The sequence below is a fragment of the Canis aureus genome, chromosome 4 (assembly GCF_053574225.1).
Source record: "Canis aureus isolate CA01 chromosome 4, VMU_Caureus_v.1.0, whole genome shotgun sequence".
In the NCBI taxonomy this organism is placed as follows: Eukaryota; Metazoa; Chordata; class Mammalia; order Carnivora; family Canidae; genus Canis; species Canis aureus.
In genome coordinates, this window is record NC_135614.1 from 5,961,376 (window position 1) to 5,981,180 (window position 19,805).

Genomic DNA, 19,805 nt, shown 5'->3' on the forward strand with positions numbered 1-19,805 from the left:
TATGCTTATACAAGCCATTTTGTTCTTTACACAAATGACACCATACTATATATGTGGTCCTGTTCCTTACATTTTCATTCAATAATATAACCTCAAAAGTTAAGTTTTTTTAAAATCTTATGTGGCTGCATAGTATTTGTATAAATACACCATGATTTAACCAGTCTTCAAACTGATAGACTTAGGTTACTCCCAAGTTTTTGCTATTACAAATAATACTGTAAAGATTAAACCTACTCATTTATGTTTTTATACCCATGCAAAAACATCTGCAGAAAACATTCTCAAAATGGGTATTGCTAAGTCAAAGGGTATGAGCACTTTTAGTGTTGATAAGTAATAACAAATGTCCCTTTTTAGTGGCTATACCAATTTACATCCCATTAGCACTATATGAGCCCCTGTATCATCACATTGCCCTTCCAGATTAACAAATTTTTGGTAACCTGTCAGTCTGATAAGTGAAACATGCATTTTATTTACAATTCCTTTTATGAGGGAAACTGGGCATCTATTCACTTTGATTCCCTTTTCTCTAAACTACCTGGTTCGCATCCTTTACCTATTTTCCTGTTGGTTTATTGGTCTTTTTCTCAATCTGTTTTTAAAATCTAAACTGTTTCGTATATGCTCTTCACCATGAAATGACTACATAATCCCTCAAATAAAATACTTTAAAAAGAACTGAAAGGAAGGACACAAGCAGCTATTTTATAACCATGTCCACAGTGCTATTACTCACAAAGAGCTAATCCAAATATCAATCCAGGGACGCCTAGGTGGCTCAGTGGTTGAGCGTCTGCCTTTGGCTCAGGGTGTGATTCCAGAGTCCCAGGATCAAGTCCAACATCAGGCTTCCTGTGTGGAGCCTGCTTCTCCCTCTGCCGGTGCCTCTGCCTCTCTCTCTGTGTCTTTCATGAATAAATAAATACAATCTTAAAAAAAAAAAAAAAAACAAATATCAATCCAAATATCAATGTGGTATAAGCATATGATGGAATGTTATTCAGCCTTAAGAAGGGATTTCTGCTACATGCTACAACATAGATGAACCCTGAGGACACTAAGTGAAATAAGCCAGTAAAGACAAATACTGTATGATTCTACTTAAAAGAAGCATCTAAAGTAGTCAAATTCATAGAGAGAGAAAGTAGAATTGTGGTTGCCAAGGGCTGTGGGGAGAGGGAAAGTGTTAATTAAGCCTAAGTTTCAGTTTTGAAAAATGAAAGTTCTGGAGACAGATGGTGGGGATGGTTGCACAGTAATACGAATATACTTAACACTACTAAACTGTAGTACACTTAAAAATTGTTCAAATGGTCTGGGGGGTCTGTCTGGCTCAGTCAGTGGAGCATGCCGCTCTTGAACTCAGGGTTGTGAATTCAAGCCCATGCTGGGTGTAAAGATTACTTAAAATCTTAAAAAAAAAAAATAAAAGATGGTCAATATTATCTGTATTTTAGCTCAATTAAAAAAATAATGGGAAATTTAATTCCCAATATTTTAAGTTTTGTAGAGTTTTGATTTGCTTCAGCTTTAATTGGGACACTGAGGGTGCCTGGGTGGCTCAGCCAGTTAAGCATCCAACTCTTGATTTTGGGTCAGGTCAAGATCTCAGTGTTGTGAGGTCGAGCCCCACACTGGGCTCTACACTCAGTGGGGAATCAGCCTGAGATTCTCTCCCTCCGCCCCTTGCTCATATTTGGTCATGCACATGCACTCTTTCTCTCTTTCTAAAGTAAATAAAATCTTTAATTGGGACACTGAATCATTAAGACTATGGTATTTCTTCTCCATTTTTCAAAATATACCTTCCTAATGCCCTGGGAAGGAGTTTGATTATATCCAACATCTTAGTCATTTGGGAAGACTCTCAAAAATAGCAGTTTCTTTTTCCACAATATTTCAGGCTCTTCCACTTCACCTGTTTCTTCCTCCTTGTTGATGAGAATTCAAAACAAAGAAATCTTTCCTCTCATTTTGTTTCTTCTAAGAAACTTACATGGTCCCCTCTCCCTACCTCCACCTTGCCCCACACTCACACAAATTAGGTCCTTTCCAGAGAAAAGATAAGCTTCTAGCACAATTTAAGACAGCTGAAATCTTCCATCATTTATCTTATTTTTGTGCCTTTTATAATTTTGTGCTTCTTTTATACTCTATAAAAGCAACAACCTTATTCTCCTTACCAAGTGATGTATAGCAAAATCTATAGATCTCTTCTACTCCTTAGTCCTTTTACTGTCTCTCATGCTTTTTACTCTAATGACATGACTCTTGGCCCCAAACAAGTATGTATCTGTGTACATATATATACACACACATATATATAATCTTCCTGATACACACTCTTTAGCTCTCAAATTATATACTGGATTTTTGTGAACAAAGACAAAGATCTCCATTCCAATAATGAATTTATCCCAGCAAATTGTAGTGATTGATATTCACAGTATCGCATTTATCTTCCTGGAAAGGAAATGTGAGACCATACATTCAGGCATGGTGCTTTTGCACAACTTCCTCCTAAAATCTTTTGGCTATTTCCATATGTGTGTGTGTGTGTGTGTGTGTGTGTGTGTATAGCTTTTTTTAAAAAATGATTTTATTTATTTATTCACGAGAGACACACAGAGAGAGGCAGAGACATACACAGAGAGAGAAGCAGGCTCCTCACAGTGAGCCTGACGTAGGACTCGATCCCTGGACTGGGATCATGCCCTGAGCCAAAGGCAGATGCTCAACTGCTGAGTCACCCAGGAGTCCCTTTATGGATCTTTATGGTTCTATATAACACTCTTTCTTCTCAACAGCATCCAATTTCAATAGTGTTATGAGCAATGTTTCCCTCTTTATAACATTTTAGTATCCATTCCTTTCAATAATGTTTTCTTGATTCCTATTGGTAACTATTTTTCTTCATTCTGAGAAGCAAACTACTTTAGGATAGGGCTGATCATTATCTGGGAAGACAAGAAAGGAGGTGGGCTCAGATCTGAGTTATTATCTACACTTATTAGGAATAAAAGATGGGGGGACACCTGGGTGGCTCAGTTGGTTAAGCATTGGATTCTTGGTTTCAGCTCAGATCATGATCACACGGGTCATGAGATCAAGCCCAATGTTTGGCTCGGCACTCAGCATGGAGTCTACTTGGAATTCTCTGCCTCTTTCTCTCCCCCTCCTCTCCACCACTCCTCACTCTCTCTAAAATAAATAAATTAATTAATAAATAAAAACTGGGGGAAAAAAAGATGTGAGGAAATATATCTACATGGTTAAGTCATGACCACCAGGAATTCAGACTGAAGAACGGACGTCATGGTTAATACCTGGCATTAATGGATTCAAGAAAATATAGATGGCTCTCCCAATAAGTGGGAATAGCAAAAACAGTGGGCAGTCCAAGTGGATGTTTCTCAGAAACCCAAAGATTGCATCTAGGAAGCCTGGTCAAAGAAACATATAGTACAAGTCATGCAACTGGGGATCAGGGGCAACTAACAAGAACAGTGAAACTTCATTTTCATCAGGTAGTTGGAGTACTGGGCTGATTACCTGGACAGAGACTAAGTGAGGTATTTTTTTTTTACTGTAAGTACATAGGTTCTCAAGGTATCTTCTAACTGAAGATTTTCACTAATTTCTAACTGAAATTTAGCATTTTCCAAAATTGTGCACATAGGTCAAAAAAAAATCAATTGGATTAGCAGCACCTGTGATCATACATATTTTATATCACATTACAGCTATTACAGATATCTCCAGATATACTTGGCACGCATCACTATTTCAAAATTACAATAGTAGTTTTTAAGTATTTTGATAACTATTTCACATAACTGAATTTCACTTGAAGTCTTATGTATTTTCTTTTTTTCTCCCCTAAGTTTTTATTTATTTAAATCTCAGTTAGTTAACATACAGTGTAGTATTAGTTTCAGGGGTAGAATTTAGTGATACAGAACTTCCATACAACATCGTGCTCATCAAAGTGCCCTCCTTAATCCCCATCACCTATTTCACCCATCCCTCACCCACCTGCCCTCTGGGAACCATCAGTTGGTTCCGTATAATTAGAGTCTTGTTTCCCCCCTCTATGTTTCTTTCTTAAGTCACACAGGAGTATAATCATATGGTATTTGTTCTTCTCTGACTTATTTTGCTTAGCATTATACTCTTTAGCTCCAACCACATTGTTGCAAATGGCAAGATTTCATTCTTTCTGATGGCTGAGTAATATTCATGGTGTATATGTATGTATGAATATATATATTCATTCCACATCTTCTTTATCTATTCATCCGTGGATGGACATTTGGGCTCTTTCCATAATTTGGCTTTTGTTGATAATGCTGATATAAACATCGGGATGCATGTACTCTCTTCAAATCTGTATTTTTGCATCCTTTGGATAAATACCTAGTAGTGCAATTGCTGGATTGCATCCTTACCAACACCTTGTTTCCTGTGTTGTGAATTTTAGCCATTCTGACAAGTCTGAGGTGGTATTTCATTGCGGTTTTGATTTTTATTTCCCTGATGGTGACTGAGGCTGATCATCTTTTCATGTGTCTGTTAGGCATCTGTAGGTCTTCTTTGGAAAAATATCTATTTGTATAATCTGCCCATTTCTTAGCTGGATTATTTGGGTTTGGGGTGCTGAGTTTTTTTAAGTTTTTTAAATGAAATCCTATGTGTTTTCTGTATTTAAAAACATTTAAAAAACATTTTAGGGGCACCCAATGGGCTCAGCCAGTAGAGTGTGTGACTCTTGATCTCAGGGTTCTGATTCGAGTCTCACATTGGATGTAGAAATTACTTAAAAATAGGGATCCCTGGGTGGCGCAGCGGTTTGGCGCCTGCCTTTGGCCCAGGGCGCGATCCTGGAGACCTGGGATGGAATCCCACGTCGGGCTCCCGGTGCATGGAGCCTGCTTCTCCCTCTGCCTGTGTCTCTGCCTCTCTCTCTCTCTCTTTCTCTGTGAGACTATCATAAATAAATAAAAAAAAATTAAAAAAAAAAAAAGAAATTACTTAAAAATAAAATCTTAAAACAAAAATTCGGGCAGCCCCGGTGGCGCAGCGGTTTAGCGCCACCTGCAGCTCAGGGTGTGATCCTGGAGAGGAGGGATGGAGTCCCATGTCAGGCTCCCTGCGTGGAGCCTGCTTCTCCCTCTGCCTGTGTCTCTGCCTCTCTCTCTCTCTCTCTCTCTCTCTCTCTCTCTCTCTCTGTGTCTGTCTCTATGAATAAAATAAATATCTTAAAAAAAATTTCTGGGGTGCCTGGGTGGTTCAGTCAGCCTTCAGGTCAGGTAATGATTCCGGGGTCCTGGGATGGAGCTACACATTGGGCTCCCTGCTCAGCGATGAGTCTGCTTGTCCCCCTCCCCGCCCCCACTTGTGCTTTCTCTCGCTCTTTCTAGCTCTCTTGCTCTTCTCACTCACTCAAATAAACTTAAAAAAAAAAAAAACAAACAAACCAAACCAACAACAACAACAAAAAAATCTAAAGAGCTCACAGGCTTTATCAGACTGCTAACGGGGTCTTTATCCAACATAAATAATCAAAGAAAATTTGAGGACATGAGAGGAGTTTCGTGGTAAGTCTCCAACATCAACAAAGTAAATTATTTAAACTAAATTATATAGCTCTTTACACAGTGCTTTCATTTTCCTTATCTTGCCTGCAAATATTCATTCAAAATATTAACAATTTCTTCAATTCTTCTAAAAATAACTGATACTGGGATGCCTGGTTTGGCGCCTGCCTTTGGGCCAGGGCGTGATCCTGGAGACCCTGGATTGTCCAGCACCAGGCTCTTTGCATGGAGCCTGCTTCTCTCTCTGCCTACGTCTCTGCCTCTCTGTGTGTGTGTGTGTCTCTCATGAATAAATAAATATTTTAAAAACATAAATAAAAATAACTGTTACTGTTTTAAGAGTGGAAGAATCTTAACCTGGCAAGGGCACCTAACAAAGAGCAAAAGCTCTATCTACATTATTGAAGCAGTTCTCACTTCTTTTCTGCCATTTCAGGCCTGCAGCTTCCCCTTGTGGGAAGTACACTCCCTCTGCCTGGTGAGTCATTACTCACTCACCACACATGGTCCAGGCTGGCCAATATGATGACTCCTCACCTCTGCTTCCTTGCATGTAGCCACCGGTCCATATGTAAAGATCCTAACCCAAGAAGAGTCAGTGTTTTAGAAAATGACATGGGCTTTTAAAGAGAGGATCCATCTTTCTCTTTCCCAAGACCCTAAAACAAAAGGACCACTTAAAACTGGCCTTGCTGAGAGGTAACACTGCCACTATGTGGAAGAAATTTGTCTGAATATAAGGCCAAAAAGGAAAGTAGAGTTGATCCAACTATGCCTTTCATTAACCCAGTAAATGAAATAGCAAAGTTCTTTTGTTTACATCAGTTTGAACAGAGTTTCTTTCTCCCACAACTGAAAGAATTCTGAAAACCACAAAGGGATTGGGATCATATTTGTTCCTATTTACATTATATGCAGCCAGTCTGCTGGAGAGAAATTCAATCTTGTCCACTACATGCTAGCTATGGGACACTGGATAATTTAATCTCTCTTTGTCTCTGTTTCCTCATCTGTAAAATGTAGATGGTATTAGGAACTACTTCATAAGGCTGTTGTGAAAATTAAATGAGATTTTATGTGTAGAAGTGCTCAATGTAAACAATCAACATTAGTCACTAAGATCTAATGATTAAGATTAAGATCATTAACACCATAAATTAGATTCTATATTTAGATACAGGGGAAATATTTCATAAATTCAAAGAAATATATTACAAGTTCAGAATAGCAGTAGCTGACATAGTTTAATCACAGTAAGCTACTGCTCACAGGTTTGGATTCCAAAATCAGTTATCACATTTCCCACTTTCTTTAACCACCAAGAGATCCAAAAAGACATCTGATGCACAACAGAAAAGATAAAAATACTAGCACTTTGTGAATTAATAATTAGAAAAAAGTTTTTAATACGACTTTCATTATCTTTCCAAATATATGCCTCTAAGTCTTCCTCTGATGTTCATTCAAAATTGTACCAAAATAATTGGTGTGAAGTCCGAAGATCGTTCACACACTGACACCTATCGAACAGAAAACTCAGTTATCAGTGGGAACCACACTTAACTGAGATTTAGGAGCTCCAGATAGTGATCTTGGCTCAGACACTAACAAGCTATGAATCCTTACATTTATTAGCCTTTCTGTCACAAAGAATACAAGGAAGTAGAAGACATGTTCTTATAAGGAACTTACAGTCTAGTTGGGAGAGAGAACCAACAGCAAAACACTAAGACCTACAATTAAAAATGCAAGGACCAAATACAGTGATTGAGAAGAAACAATGTGGGTTAAGAGTGAGAGAGGCCTCCATGTGGAAACTATGCCCTGATTAAGCTGTTAGGAATGGAGAGCAAAGAGTAAGAAAAAAAATTTCTAGGTAGGGAAATGTACAAAGGTTTCATTGATTGCAGTCTCACTGGAGAAACTAGAGAACATGGGTATCTTTAAACATTTAAGGGCAAAATGTCATCTGCTTTTAAATTACCACCCCAAACGTAACAATTTCCAAATATTTAACCCAATTTTTTTTTTTTTTTTTTAAGTAAGCTCTACACTCCATGCAGGGCTCAAACTCACAACCCCAAGATGGAGTCGCATGCTCTACCAACTGAGCCAGTGAGGGACCTGCTATTCAGCCCAATTTTTAACAAACTTGTCTGCTGTCCTTTTTAAAAAAGGTTTTTTTTATTTGTAGTAAAATACACATAAAATATATCATCTTAACCATTTTTAAGGGTATAGTTCAGTGGCATTAGATATATTCACATTGTTGTGCAACCAATCACCAAAATTTTCTCATCTGGCCCAACTGAAACTCTATACTCAGTAAAATAACTCCCATATCCCTCTCTCTACCCTGCCTCTACTTTCTATGAACTTGACACTAGGTATCTCACATAAGTAGAATCAAACAGCATTTGTCTTTGTGACTGGCTTATTTCACTTACCATAATGTCTTGCTGTCCTTTTATGCCTAATGTCAAAGCCTGTCTCCAAGTTTACTGCATCCTCACAGTAGTTTCTTTGCCTCCACATACTGAATCATCTCATGTAATTTTTAGTAGGCCCTCCAAAAAGCTTTAAGCACTTCCTAAGAGGCATAGGCATGCCTTCTCTCTACAACACCAATGACTTAAATCTACACCAAACCCACAATTTTTATGACAAACTTATATGAAAGAGAAAATTAATCAATAACTTTGTGCCCCTTCTCTAAACACTTTCAAATATCAGCAAATCTCCTCAAATAACTCCTCCACAAATCCATCCCAGCCACTCCTCATAACTGGCAAACTATGAAGTTTCTCCTTTCCAGTAGACCCTATTTACTCTGGGTCATACTCCTTTTTTTTTTTTTTTCTTAATTTAAATTCAAGTCAGTTAACGTATAGTGTATTTTTAGTTTCATTCTGATTCATATTTATTTCACACTTACTACCATATTGTTTTCTAGTGGACTCTCTTGCATATTTCCCAGTAAAATGCTAAAGTAGGGAAAGTAGCATATATTTTTTAAAAATAAACTCTGAAGTGCTAAGTGTGCAACAAATAGTCTATTAAAGTGTGTGAACGGGGCCTGGGTGGCACAGTTGGTTGAGCATCTGACTCTTGATTTCCGCTCAGGTCGGGATCTCAGCATTGTGAGATTGAGCCCACTTCAAGCCCTCCATGGGTATCCAGGCTCAGCGTGAAATCTGCTTGGGACTCTCTCTGCCTCTTCTCCTGGCCCCAGGCACTGTCTCTATCTCTGTCTCTCTCTCTCCCAAATAAATAAATCTTTGAAAAAATAAACTGTAGGATAAACTGAATTTAATAAATCGAAAAGAAAAAAAAAATCAAAACCACCAGAAAATAGTAACAACTCTAGTTTTATTGTTGAACATTTACATCTTACAAAATAAGTATTGAGATGATCCAAGAAGCCCGTTTAAAATCCATAACTTAGGGATGCCTGGGTGGCTCAGCAGGTTAGGCACCTGCCTTCAGCTCAGGTCATGATCCCGGAGTCCCAGAATGAGGCCCATATTGGGATCCCTGTTCAGTGGGGAGTTTGCTTTTCCCTCTGCCCCTCACCCTGCTCATGCTCACTCACACACTCTCTCTCTCTCACTTTCTCTCTCTCAAATAGATAAATAAAATCCATAACTTAAAGGTAAAAACAATATTGTTCTACAGGGTTAAGGTTTGCTTAAGATTGAATTAGATTCAATTTAAGTATGCATAGTGAAATTAAAAATTAAAATTAAAAGATTAGCCCTATAAGTACAGAAATAGAGCAGAGTAATATATGTTTGAAAGACAAACAGAAAAAAAAATGAAAAGACAAAACAAAATCAAACTTCAATTAAAAAAAAAGGCAAGGAGAAAAAAAAAAAAACCCAGAAAGTACATAATGTAGATTGCAGAACAAGTCCAAAGCCATTCACTCAACTATTATGGAAAGTCTACTAAAACCCAGATACTGTTTTAAGCACTAGGAATACAGCAGGAGGGATCCCTGGGTGGCGCAGTGGTTTAGCACCTGCCTTTAGCCCAGGGAGCGATCCTGGAGACCTGGGATCAAATCCCACGTTGGGCTCCCGGTGCCTGGAGCCTGCTTCTCCCTCTGCCTGTGTCTCTGACTCTCTCTCTCTCTCTCTCTGTGTGACTATCATAAATAAATAAAAATTTTAAAAAGCATTAAAAAAAAAAAGGAATACAGCAGGAAACTAAACATATAAAAATATCTGACCTCATGAAGCTTCTACCCCAGTGGGGGAAACACAGTAACCCAGATAAATAAATAAACCACGTGGCATGCCATAAGTATGATGGTAAGCACAAGGACAATGAGTGCAATGGAGCTGTAAGGGAAGCATATGTTGGAGAGGACCTCACTGAGAAGGTAATATTCCAAAAAAATATGAAGGAAGATTGAACCATGTGACAGATGAGGGGAGAGCATTCCGGGCAAAGGAACCACAAGCGCAAATATCCTGAGGCTGGGATGTGCTTGAGGCCATACAGTAGAGCAAAGAGGAGTAGCAAGAGAGATTAGAGGTAAAGCAGGAGGGGATCTTAAGGACCTCGGGGCCACTCTACCAACCTTTGCTTCCTGCAGGGTTTTTTTAAGAAGATTTTTTTGGTAGGAGGATCACTCTAGATGCTGTGAGGAGAAAAGACTAAAAGAAGGAAGAAAAAGCAGACAAGTTAGGTGGCCACTGAAGTAATCCAGGTGAGAGACAGCTTGTAAATTGGACAAGTGAAGTGGTGAGAAAGGGTCGGGAGTCTGGACAGATTTTGAAGGCGAAGCGCACAGGATCTGCTGATAGATTACATGTGTGGCATGAAAGAGATGAGTCATGGGTGACTCCAAAAGTTTGGGCCTGAACAAGTATCTCTGTAATGACAAAGAATAAGTAAAAAACGTCGCCTGTCAAAAGGCAGAGACTGCCAACTCGGGTTTTCAAAAAACACCCAGTGGTACGCTATTCATAAAAGCAGAGAGAAAGGGGAAAAGCAAACCGGTGGGGAACCTTGAGACAAATATCAAATGACAGAGGCCTCAGACACACAAGAAGTCAGCTCTCTTGATCTTGATCTCTTCTGCCTTCCCCTGAACAGTCTGGCATCTGTGAACCCTGTCTTCCCGACGAGCTGCCGTTCCTCTGGGGACGGACCCGCCCCCGGCTGGTGGTCAGCACTAGTTCTCCACCCACTTCCCGTGACCTCTCCTTCGCCTGATCAAGGATTTGGAACCTGAGGGCTGCTTCTCTAACCTGAGCAATTCCACCTCTTCCGCGCCGCTGGGCGGCACCGGCCTTTCCGCTCCCACGCCCGCCGCCCAGCTGCGGCCCCCGGCCGGACTCCCTCCCTCCCCGCCCGCGGGCCCGGGTCGGGGCGGGGCGGCAGGCCGCAGGCAACGCCCGACTCCCACAACCCGAGGAGTTTCCAGGAGAGGACAGGAGCACCGAAGCCCCGCAGCGTGACGCACCGGCCACAGGCCAGCCACGAACCTTGGCTCCTGCAGCTCCGGCAGCCCCGCAGCCCCTCCGAAGCTCACCTGCCCGCGGCTAGCCCAGGTGGTCGGAGGCGCGCCCCTCACACGCGCCGGCCCGTAGCGAGGCTTCCGGCTCTGGCCGGAAGTACTTCTTTAGGAAGACGGGAAGTCCCGCCTCCGCGGGATGAGCTGAGCTGCTGGAGCTCAGGCGTGAAGATCATAGGCGAGGGTTTGGAGAACTGGAGGTTTGGTCCACCCACCCAGACCTAGGCAAGCTCTCTACCCCTGCGCTGCCCAGAAGATTCCCCCAAACCCAGGGTGGCAGAACAACTCAATGAAAGTGCATGTTCCAGTTTACTTGTTGTTCAGTACCCTGTGTATTGAGAGTCTACCACATAGAAAGCATGTGGTCTCAGAAAGAGTGCTGATGCTTCAAAAACTAAAAATAATAATACTGATGATGATAAGAAGGCAAAATGAAAATGCATCCGATAATAGAGCAAATTCCATAGGCATGTTAATTTCTAAGCCTCAGTTTTCTGTGTAGCCAGCTCAGTGGATCAAATGGTTTGTTGCGAGGATCAAATGAGATGACACAGACATTTAATGGGGTCTGGTGCATGATTAAAGTACATAATACCTGTGATGTTGTTACCACTGGTTGAAAATAAGAGGCCTTTCACCCACCCAAGGGAAATTGAATAATAACTCAAATCTTAAAGTTGAGAAGAATTTCAGTACATAGGGATAGATACCCATTGTGAATCTGTAAAAACTGCTTTTGTTGATTAATAAAAGGATGTAGGATGAAAAACCTTCTGAAAAGCTTTGTTGTTTGAAATTCTATCAGTAAGAATGGACTATCCCTGTTCTGCCTGACTGAGCTGAGTCAGGTAGGTCATTTTGATACTTTTCCAATCCAGGTATAGAACTTCAGATAAGGGGTTTTTAGATATACCATTCCATATTTAATTTGACTTTGTAGTTCTCAAGGATTCTAGACCTTAAAGTTGGCTTCATAGCCCAAACCAGAGCCTGCTCAATTCTTACCTATACTCCACCCAATCCTATGCTATCCCTGTCTCTTCCCCATCCCTTTTTTTTCAGTTAGACTCTCCCAGTTATTCTGATGTGTGGTCTTACTTGTTTCAGCAAGTTAATAAACCTGATTTTGTTAGACCATAAGCTTGACTTTGATGGGTTTATCACTTTATTTTGACCAAGCTTCTTGCACTCATGAACGTTGGAGGGTACTTTTAACCCTAATTTAGATAAAAACTGTAGTAGAATAAAGGTAATTTTTTAAAAAGATTTTATTTAGGGATCCCTGGGTGGCGCAGCGGTTTGGCGCCTGCCTTTGGCCCAGGGCGTGATCCTGGAGACCCGGGATCGAATCCCACGTCGGGCTCCCGGTGCATGGAGCCTGCTTCTCCCTCTGCCTGTGTCTCTGCCTCTCTCTCTCTGTGACTATCATAAATAAATAAAAATAAATAAATAAAAATTAAAAAAATTAATTAAAAAGATTTTATTTATTTATTAATAAAAGGCAAGAGAGAGAGAGAGAGAGAGAGGCAGAGACACAGGCAGAGGGAGAAGCAGGCTCCATGCAGGGAGCCCGACGTGGGACCCAATCCCGGGTCTCCAAGATCAGGCCCTGGGCGGAAGTCGGCGCTAAACCGCTGAACCACCCGGGGGGCCGCGCAAGGTAAATTATTTACTGACATTCATATATGTCCGAAAGAGAGCTATAGACTTTTTAATCAGAAGGGTTTTTAAAAATTTTTTAAGATTGAGTGGTTGATTGATTGATTTGACACAGAGAGAGAAAGCGGGTGAGCAAGCACAAGCAGGGGGACAGGCAGAGGAAAAGGGAGCTCCATCTCAGGACCCAGGGATCCTGAACTGAGAGGAAAGCAGATGCTTAACTGACTAAACCACCCAAGTACCCCAACATGAAGGTTTTTAAGTTGTCTTTTGCCTGAGAAAAGACAGTTCTTGAAAATTATTTGGCATCTGCCAAATTCAGACCACCCCACAACAGATACAAAAAGCATAAATCTTCTTTTTCTTTGTAAAATACTTTCTTCTCTCCACCAAATTGTGACAATATTTGCCCAGTTTGGTCTATAGTGAAATAATGATGCCTCTGCCTTCAATCCTTTTCTTGTCACATTTATCCTACCTCAACTATGTTATCTACTTGAACTGCTTTCTCTGCTGAATCTCTCCCTGTAAGAGGAATGTACATTCTATTTCTCATTCTTTACCTCCTTTTCACTTTTATCCCTTTCAGCCTGGCCTTCTGGCTTCACCATTGACTTCAAATCACCAAGGTGATTTCTCAGTCCCCTTATCCCTTGATTTCTCTACAGCAAATGTTGATAGGACTGATTCTCAACCTTTGTTGTAAAAGTCATATTTAAGGGGCACCTGGGTTCTCAGTCAATGGAGCTTCCAATTCTTGATTTTGGCTAGGGTCATGGTCTCAGGATCATGAGATCAAGCCCTGAGTCAGGCTTTGTGCTGAGTGCAGAGTCTGCTTGTCTCTTGCCCTCTGCTCCTCCCCCTGCTCTCTCTCTTTCTCTAATAAATAGACAAATAAAATCTTTAAAAATAAATAAAAATTGAAGCCATATTTAAAATATTATAGAAAAACCTCAAACTTAAAGTACTGAATATTTTCAATGGAATCTCTTTTGAATCTCACCATTGGTGCATTTGCTAAATATTTAGTGAGTGCCAGCTCTGCACCAAATACCATTTTTTAGGCATTGGAGATCTAGCAGTGAAAAAGAGATGCAGTGTTCCAGTCCTGGGACACTTACATTCTAATGGTGTGAGACAGATGATACATAAATGAAATAAATAATTTCAGATTGTGATAAGTGCAATAAAGGAAATAGAGGGTACTATAATAAGATGTAACCAACTTAGAGTAGAAAGGTAAGGGGAAGATAACTTGGGTGCCTGGGTGGCTCAGTTGGTTGAGTGTCTGCCTTCGGCTGGGGTCATGATCTCAGGGTCCTGGGATTGAGTCCTGCATTGGGCTCCCTGCTCAGTGAGAAGTCTGCTTCTCCTACCCCCTCTATAATATCTCTCTCAAATAAATAAATAAAATCTTAAAAAAAAACAAAAACAAAAAACGTGAGGAAGACAACTTTCATGATGGTACTTGAACTGATAGCTGCAAGATAAGAAGGATCCAGCAATGTTAAAACAACAACTGAGGGGCCCCTGGGTGCCTCAGTCAGTTGAACTCCAGACTCAATTTCCACTCAGGTCATGATCTCATGGGCTGTGGGACTGAGACTTGCAGGGACTGAGACTTGCATTGGCTTTCTCGCTGAACAGCGATGCTGCTTAAAGATTCTCTCCCTCTGCCCCCCTCCCCACTGGAGCGTGTGCACTCAGGTTCCCTCTCTCTCTCTCTCTCAAATAAATAAATAAATAAATCTTTTTAAAAAATAGAAGAAGAGCATTACAGGCCTAAGGAAAATATGAAGGAAGAGCAAATATGAAGATTCCTAAGTAGGAAATACTGACTTAACAGTTTTTAAAGATCTTTCTAGTTGCAAGTTATCACGGATGGGACGCAGGGCAGAGGGAGAGTTAAGAGGGAAGACAGTGAACAGACAGGTCACTTATGAACTATTACAGTCATTTCATCTAGAGCACACACACAAAAATAATGGCTTAGGGATGCTTGGATGGCTCAGTATGTAGAGCATGTGACTCTCAATCTTAGGATCATGAGTTCAAAAAAAAATTAAAAATTAAAAATTAAAAAAATTAAAAAAAAATAAATAAAAATTAAAATTAAAAAAATTAAAAAAATTTAAAAAGGGGGGATCCCGGGTGGCTCAGCGGTTTAGAGCCTGTCTTTGGCCCAGGGCATGATCCTGGAGTCCCGGGACCGAGTCCCATGTCGGGCTCCCTACATGGAGCCTGCTTCTCCCTCTGTCTATGTCTCTGCCTCTCTATCTGTGTGTCTCTTGTGAATAAATAAATAAGATCTTAAAAAAAAAAAAAAAAAGGATCATGAGTTCAAGGCACAAGATGGAATTTTTTTTTTTAAAGAAAATGGTGGTTAAGCCAGAAAGGTAGGTGCAAAACTTGAAGACTGGGGGTTTGCCTGCTGAGAAGTCAAGTAAGATGAAGAGAGAGAACTACTCACTAGATTTTGCAAGATAAACGTCAGTGTCCCCTTGACAAGAGCAGTTTTGATAGTCTTGGAATCAGAAGACAGACTGGCATGAGTTGAAGTGGAAAAGAAGTTGAAGGAACAAAGCTAAATGACTCTTCAAAGAACAGATCTGCCATATTTTATGAACTTTTTTTTTTTTTTTTAGTCACTATCTTATTGGATGTCTCTCCTGCATTACACTATAACAGTTCACTCCTGGAAACCAGATATCCCAATTCTAGTGGTTCTTTCTTCCTCTTCTTCCTCTCTTCCTTCCCCTCCTTCTACTCCTTCCTCTCTTCCTTCTTCCCCTCCCCCTTCCCCTTCTTATTCCTCTTTTTTGGGGCACCGGAGTGGCTCAGTGGTTGAGTGTCTGCCTTTGGCTCAGGTCATCATTCCGGGGCCCTAGGGTCGAGTTCCACATCAGGCTCCATGCAGGGAGCCTGCTTTTCCCTATGCCTATGTCTCTGCCTCTCTCTGTGTGTCTCTCATGAATAAATAAAAATTTAAAAATTTTCCCCATAATTTCCAGGCATTAATCAATCCCTTCAGGCCTATTAATAGGCCCCAAAGGAGTCCATGGATCCCAGATTAAGAACACCATTCTTTTTAATTACCTGGTCTCTTCTTCCTTCCTGAGTTCCTTACTCCTTTGATTGCTCCCTTCCTGGTTATCTGTCTTGGCCTGTTCTTCTGCTGCTGCATACTTTCTCAGTGTCTGCATACAATTTCTTGGTTTTTGTTATTGGGACCATGACAACTATGTTAGTACAGAAGCCATTTGGAGTTGCGGGGTAACTTGAAAGAAGATCAAGGTCAGGTAAGTCCACTTAATTTCAGGAGATTTATTTGATTTTATTAGTGTCTAATCAGACACTATGAAAGTTCAGTCTATGAATAATTGTTCATAGGCACATTCTGAGAAATATTTATTAAAGAAAACAAAATCAGGGGCACCTGGGTGTCTCAGTTGGTTAAGTGTCTGCCTTCTGCTAAGGTCATAATCCCAGAGTCCTAGGAATGAACCCTGCATCCCACTCCTTGCCAGTGGGGTGTCTACTTCTCCTTCTCCCTCTGCTCCTCCCCTCAGTCATGCTCTCTTTCTCGCAAATAAATAAAAATAAATAAAATCTAAAACAAAACAAAACAAAATCAGCCTGACTGGCTCAGTCAGTGAAGTGTGTAAATTTTGATCTTGGGATCATGAGTTTGAGCCCCATGTTGGGTGTAGATATTACTTAAAAATGAAATCTTTAAAAAAATAGATATTTTTTGCAAATATCTTCAAGATACTTGCAAATGACATATCAGGTAACGGGCTAGTATCCAAAATCTATAAAGAACTTTCAAACCCAACACCCAAAGAGCAAATAATCCAATCATGAAATGGGAAGAAAGGATGCCTGGGTGGCTCAGCAATTGAGCATCTGCCTTTGGCTCAGGTCGTGGCCCCACCGTTCCAGGATCGAGTCCCTGCATGGAGTCTGCTTCTCCCTCTGTCTCTGCCTCTCTCTCTCTCTATATATATATCTCATGAATAAATAAATAAAACCTTAAAAAAAAAGAAATGGGCAGAAGACATGAACAGACATTTCTCCAAAGAAGACATACAAATGGCCAACAGACACATGAAAAAATGCTCCACATCATTTGGCATCAGGGAAATACAAATCAAAACCACAATGAGATACCACCTCACACCAGTTAGAATGGCTAAAATTAATAAGTCAGTAAATGACAGATGTTGGTGAGAATGCAAAGAAAGGGAACCCTTGTACATTTTTGGTGGGAACACAAGCTGGTGCAGCCACTCTGGAAAATAGTATGGATGTTCCTCAAAAAGTTGAAAATAGAGCTACCCTATGACACAACAATTGCACTAGTGGGTATTTACCCCTAGGATACAAATGTAGTGATCTGAAGGGCCACCTGCACCCCAATGTTTAGAGCAGCAATGTCCACAACAGCCAAACTATGGCAAGAGCCCAGATGACCACTGACAGATGAATGGATAAAGAAGGTGTTGTTTATATATGCAATGCAATACTACTCAGCCATCAGAAAAAAACCAAAATCTTGCCATTTGCAATGATGTGGATGGAACTAGAGGGTATTATGCTAAGTGAACTAAGTTAATCAGAGGAAGACGATTATATGATCTCACTCATATGTGGAAATTAAGGAACAAAACAGAGGATCATGGAGAGAGAGGAAAAAATAAAACAAGATGAAATCAAAGAGGGAGACAAACCATAAGAAGCTCTTAATTATAGGAAACAAACTAAGGATCACAGGAGGGGAGGTGGGTGGGGAGATGGGGTAACTGGGTGATAGGTATTAAGGAGGGCATGTGATGTAATGAATACTGGGTATTATATAAGACTCATGAATCACTGACCTCTACTCTGAAACATACACTGTATGTTAATTAATTGAATTTTAATTTAAAAATAAATTAAAAATAAATTAAGTAGAAAACGAAAGCAAAAGAAAATTGTCTCATTGTAATTTTACAATCTTCTTCAGGGTTGGTCTTCCTCCTAGCCCCACTGCAAGGAAGAGTCAGTCTTCCATGGAGATGTTCCACAGTGGTAGGTATTCTTCTTAAGAACTTTTGGGACCTTCTGATGTGGCAACTTTTCCCCTTAGCATACTGGTTGTGAAGATTAATTATATGTATTGACTTAGACTAGGTCATAACACCCAGATATTTGGTCAAACACTAGTATAGATGTTGCTATGAAGGCATGTTTTAGATGAGAATAACAGTTAAATCAGTAGTGTTCAATAAAGCAGATTGCCCTCCTTAGTATAGGTGGGCTTCATCCAATTAGTTGAAGATCTTAAGAGAAAAAGATTGACCTCCTCAGAAAAAGAATTCTGCCCCTCCCCCCCAAAGCATCTGACCATGAAACACGGAGAAAACATTAGAGTTCTTTCCATAGGAAAAAGCAAGTAATGATTTCTGGGTAGGTAAATAACATCTGTCATAGAGTCAATTCAATATCTTTTAAATTTCTCCAATTATACTATTTAAGACTATGATTTGTCTTATTTTAAGATTTTCTCAGTTCCTTAATTATTTGTTTCCTTTAAATGAAATTTTTTTGTTTTTGTTTCCTTTTTTCTTTTAACCCTGGTCTTTCTGTGTTATACTGCAGATGCTCTATAAATGTGAAAGTTTCTGGTAGTCCAATTATACCACAAAATGACGCAGTAGAAATTCTAAATTGGAGCTAGCAGGAGCTTGGCTTCTGTGGGCAAGACTGCCTGATGGTAAGTCTCACTGTCATGTGAGCAGGAAAGGAACAACCGTCATGCTCCAGGGAGGCTCCTAAATACCAAATAGAAGAGTGTAGCTCTTTGACACCAACATCTTTGCCAGTTGCCCAAATTCTTCAAAGAAACTGACGTCTAGGGCAGCCCTGGTGGCGCAGCGGTTTGGCGCCGCCTGCAGCCCAGGGCGTGATCCTGGAGACCCTGGATTGAGTCCCACGTCAGGCTGTCTGTGTGGAGCCTGCTTCTCCCTCTGCCTGTGTTTCTGCCTCTCTCTTTCTCTGTGTGTCTCTCTCATGAATAAATAAATAAAATCTTTTAAAAAAGAAAAAAGAAAGAAACTGACTTCTAGCTCTCCAAAGAAGATGTCTTACTTTTTTGTTTAGGGATATATACCTGGCAACGATGATTTAGTTTCCCCACTGGGGTACAAGAAAGAAGTAGTGAGGGGAATGCGTTCTTTTATTTACAGACCATCAATTAATTCCTGTTTTCATCCATATTTATCCCTTCAAACCTCTATGTTGACAAGCATAGCACTGTTCCAGTTAGTTTCCTATCGCTGATCTAACAGATTACCACAATTTTAGTGGCTTAAAACAACAAATTTATTCTCATAGTTCTAAAGAAGTCCAACACTTCTCCCTGGGCTATATCAAGGTGTTAGCGAGGCTGTGTTCCTATCTGGAGGCTCCAGCCAAAAATACATTCCTTGCCATCTCCTGTTTCTAGAGGCCACCTGTATTCCATGGCTCATGGTCCCCTTCCTCCATCTTCATGGTCAGAAATGGTGCATTAAGGGGCAGCCCAGGTGGCTCAGCGGTTTAGCGCCACCTTTCACTTGGGGCCTGATCCTAGAGACCCAGGATCGCGTCCCATGTGGGGCTCCCTGCATGGAGCCTGCTTCTCCCTCTGCCTGTGTCTCTGCCTCTCACTCTCACTCTCTCTCTCTCGAATAAATAAATGAAATCTTAAAAAAGAAAAGAAAAGAAATGGTGCATTGAGTCCTTTCCATATCACATAACTCTGACCTCATTTCCATCTTCACATCTTCTCTGACTCTCCATCTGCTTCCCTCTTGCACTTGAAAAAGTCCTTGTAATTACATTTGTCCACCTGGGCAATTCAGGATCATCTTTCTATTTTAAGGTCATCTGATTAGCAATCTTAATTTCATCCGCAACCTCCACTCCCCTTTGCCATATAACATATCATGTTTACAGTTCTGAGGATGAAGACACGGACATCTTTGGTGGGGGCATTA

At 40.5% G+C, this 19,805-nt stretch overlaps 1 protein-coding gene across 5 annotated transcripts in view; it reads right to left on the reverse strand.

The window, feature by feature from the left end:
• TBCE (tubulin folding cofactor E) overlaps nt 1-11,293 on the reverse strand; it is a 78,833-nt gene extending 67,540 nt beyond the window's left edge. The window contains exons 1-2 of one of the 5 annotated variants that reach the window (XM_077894434.1): nt 11,146-11,275; nt 743-935 (exon numbers count right to left, since the gene is read on the reverse strand). The gene's annotated coding sequence lies outside the window, so the exon portion shown is untranslated. Of the gene's footprint in view, nt 1-742; nt 936-11,098 lie in introns of all 5 variants that reach the window. The other 4 variants (XM_077894433.1, XM_077894430.1, XM_077894432.1 and 1 more) reach the window with 4 other exon arrangements.
• Nucleotides 11,294-19,805: the final 8,512 nt, after the last annotated feature.